Here is a 4094-nt window from a genome sequence, read left to right on the forward strand (position 1 = left end):
CTACTCCATGACCTCAACCCATCTATGTATATATAGGCTAATATGTCCCATATGTATCTTTCCAAACCTGACATCCCCCCCGAGCTCCAGATTCATTTTCCTGGCTACCTGCATGACAGTTCCACTTGGGTATCTAATAGGCACCTCAGATTATACATGACATGCCTTCCCAGCTCCTCGAGTCCCCCTGCAAATACCCCCAGCTTAATAAATAGCACGACCGTCAGCCAGGGTGTTCAGATCCAAACTTGAGCCTAGATTATTTTTGTCCTTTCCCATTCCTCACCTCTGGTCCATAAAGCAGATCCTGTGGACTCATCGAGTTCATCTGCAATTTGTCTGCATCTCTTCATTTCCTCTACCAACACGCAGTTCAAGCCACCACTGTCTCTCTGGGCCTGCTACAATGATCTCTTAACTGGCCTTTCAGCTTCAACTCTCCTCATCCTCTACATTCTTCAAAGCAGCCAGAGTCAGAGTAACTTGGCTTAACATTCAGAGAGCTTTATTCTACTTGATATTCAGTATCACAAATTGACCTTCAGCCTGGACCTTATATTTTTCAGTCCTTCTGTTGAGTAATTTGGGGTTTGGGGTACCATGTTACCTTAATGGAAGAAAGAGTACAGTAAAAAAACCTACATTTGCATGTGTTGTCAGGGCAATATGCATGTCCAGCATGGTGACTAGGGAGTCACCCCTGTGTTTGTGTGCAGGCCAGCCTGAGGCTCAGTTACCATTATCACTGTTGCTCAGGGTGAGCTTGTCAAAGAGGGACCCTGACAAGCTGGCTTCTGGGGTCTCCATCTTGCTTCCCAGAATCAACAGACACTAACATTTACATATTTTAGTAAACTCAAGGCTTTCAGGTAAAGTTTTAAGGACCCTTTATTTTAATCCCTGTCCCACCCCATTCCCTTCATTCTTCCTCCAGAAGCCACACTACTGTGATTTTTACAGCGTGTTTTTATACTCCTGCTATTCGCAGGCACCCGCATTCAGCAGCGCCTCACCTCACCACCCGCCATATACCCACATTGTTTATAAGGAGAAGATGGATTTTGCACTTTCCAGGGCCCCATGGAATGCCTTCTCCCTCCCTCTGTGGAGATCCTGAGTGGCATCTGGGTGGGGCACGGGTGGGTGGAGAGCCTCCTGGATACCTGTTTTAAAAAGTGAGCGATTTGCACACAGAAACCAAGGAGAGACCTTTATTTCTTTAGGAACCAAATAAGTTTATTGGAAGAAGTGGCAAAGCTGGAAGAAAAAAACTTAAGTGAACTTCTTCTGCAATGGCACTATTGCCGTCTGCATGGTAGGCACGGTGACGAGCGCTCTGGTCACCCCGTGGCTCTGGGGAAGTCCAGTCCACGCTCAGTTCTTGTCGCTGTCGCCCAGGGTGAGCTTGTCAAAGAGGGACCCTGCCAGGTCGACGTCCGGGGCCCCCATCATGCTCAGGGTGGTGACATGACCCTCCAGCTCGCTGACGAACGCCACCTGCTGGCTGGGGTAGTGAGTTGCCAGGAAGTGGTGCAGGTTGGGGTCGCTCTTGTCGATGGCCAGCTGGTGCAGGCGGCGCAGGCTGTCGTTCATGAGCTTCTCCAGGAACAAGGTGCACTTCATGGCCTTGAGGCCGCTTTTCCACTTGACACTGACTGGGCTCCTGATGTCTTGGAAGTCGAGGCGGCCCCCGCGCTGGTTCTGCAGGCGCATCAGGCACCGTGCCCGCATGCTGTGCTCGCGGGAGCGGCGCAGGAAGAACCGGGTGAAGTGCTTCAAGGCCACGTCGTCGCGGTCGAGGTAAAGGGCCGCGGCCAGGCACACGAAGGAGGCGTGGAACTCCAGGGTGAAATGGCTGTTGATGGCGGCCTCGCAGTCGGGGTGGTAGTTCTGGCACACCTGCGAGGGCGGCGCGGGCAGCAAGGGGGATGGCAAGGGCATCGTGGCGGGCGTGAAGGTGAAGCCGCGGGGCCTGCCTCGGAGCGAAGAGGGCGGCCGCTCTGGGGTGGACCGGAAATGGCGTTCGTTATGGCACTCAGGCGGTGGGCTCGCGGTCTTGTTACCAGGAGAAATCGGTCTTGTTACCAGGAGAGGTCGCGTGGCGTTGGCGGGGCTCGAACGCTGCAGCCACGTTCCATCACAGACTGGGTGAGGCAGGATGACTGACCTGCGCATCTGGTATCTATTACGTTTTTAACTTTGCAAAAATATTTCTGTTTCCAAGGACTTTCTCTTGTTCTCCAATTGTGCCCTCTTATAGCACCCTGTTCTCATTTTATAAATCCATTGTCTTCCTTAAAATTCTGAGAATATGAATTTGTAAGTTTTGGTAATGTTCTCTTCCGTTTCCTGTATTATAGTTGTTTTCTTCTCCAGAAATAGTTCTCTTTGTTCATCATGATCTTCTCTTTCACTTTCCTCAAGTATCTGGCAAACATTTGTCCATTCGTATTTGGGAGTAAAGGAGTCATGTGATCAGCCAAGGTAACTGGCATGGATCTGATCTAGAGTTGGGACGCCCATTTCACTGACAGTCTTCTCCTGTGAATGGAGGGGCTCAGTGTGTCAGTTAGGGAGTCTTTTCTATTTGGGGTACATGGTGTGGAGCTTGTAGGTAAGATAGGGACCATCCCAAGTGCCAAAAGCTTGGCATTTTCTGACATTAGAAGACTTTCGTGTATCTCTTCTGTAATAGATTGTGTCATTCTCTTTTGTTTCTTCCTCTTCTGCTGAGCGGGTCTGCGGTTATCTCAAACCTGCTCTCATATGGGTTCCCTTCCTGAGCCTTTGAATGACAGAAGGAGACTATCACCCCATCGCCTGCACCACCACTGTGCACTGGATCTTGGTAAGAACAAAACATAAAAATGCACTGTCTTAGGCCAGCAAGACTTGTGATATTTGTGACAGCAGTTAGCCTACCCTGACTCGTTACCCAAAGGAAGTTCTGGTTGACTACGGGTTATAAGCCATTGTAAGCTTATAGCATTTCCTCTTGGTGGAAATGCAGATGCAAAAGTTAAAAAGTCTAGATAGAGCCGAATCATCATGCTGTTCTTTCTTTTGCTAAATCCATCAATAATATGTGTCAGTCCTGCTCCCTTTTTCCCTCATGGAGAGTGGAATGAAAAATCCCTCAAAGACCCATGAAGCACAAGGAGTAAGTTTTTCCGTTTCCCTCAGTGCTGGGGAACAAACCCAGGCTGGTCCTCAGGTGGCCGGCCTTAAGCCGACAACAGGAGGCGTAAGGGGTGGGACTGGGACTGGCTGACCCCTGAACCAGTCAGCTGTCGTGAGGGAGATGTGGGTCACCTAGGAACGGGGGGCACCCCCGGAACCACATAACCGGAGGATGTGTTTGTGTGGGGCAGCTCCCCCGAAGAGGAGGCTACTGGTCCAGCCTGGCAGCGGAGCTGGGGAGATGGTCCAGGGATTGTACCAGTTAGCCTTCCCGATTGGAGTGTGAGGGCTGTAGGCTGGAGGGAGTCCCAGACCTGTGTGTGTCGTCTTCACCCCACAGCACGCCGGGCGCTGAGCACCTCATTCCCTGAGCAGTTCTTCGCCTTTGGAAAAGAGTAGAGAGAGAGAAAGGAGCAACAACAGTGGGCTCAGAAAGGCCTGGAACAACCAGTTTGAGCCATCTGTGGGGGTGGAAAATGGTTTCAGCTCCCAAACGCAGCCTCGGGAGGCCCTGGGGCAGGGTTGCCTGGCAGCGCTCTCTATGAAGACCAGGGTTCGGGAGCCTGGCCACAGTGAGCACCGGCTCACCAAGGGGACGAGGGCGCCATTCCCAGTGAAAGATTTGATGAGTCCTCAACAGACCCGGTGATTCCCTGCCTTCTCACTAATCCGCGCGATTCTGTGAGGGAGGATTGTTTTTATCGTCTCCCACATGAGGAAACTGAAGTCTGCGATATAAACTTCTTGAGCAAGATGATGTGGAACCTGGAGTAAAGTCAGATCTGACTCTCAGCTACACCCCTGGTGACCTCAGTCAATAAGGTGGGGTATACACAGGACACTGTCATGTGGTTTCTTGAGGCCTCTCCCAGGTTTCCATAATGAGAGAACAAAGAGGTGCAGACAAACAGCTG

General features: G+C 51.1%; 1 pseudogene; it reads right to left on the reverse strand.

Moving 5' to 3' along the window:
• Positions 1 to 1374: 1374 nt before the first annotated feature.
• Positions 1375 to 2175, reverse strand: LOC136142069 (ferritin heavy chain pseudogene; annotated as a pseudogene).
• Between the last annotated feature and the right edge of the window lie 1919 nt (positions 2176 to 4094).

This window comes from Phocoena phocoena, chromosome X (assembly GCF_963924675.1).
Source record: "Phocoena phocoena chromosome X, mPhoPho1.1, whole genome shotgun sequence".
Classification (NCBI taxonomy): domain Eukaryota; kingdom Metazoa; phylum Chordata; class Mammalia; order Artiodactyla; family Phocoenidae; genus Phocoena; species Phocoena phocoena.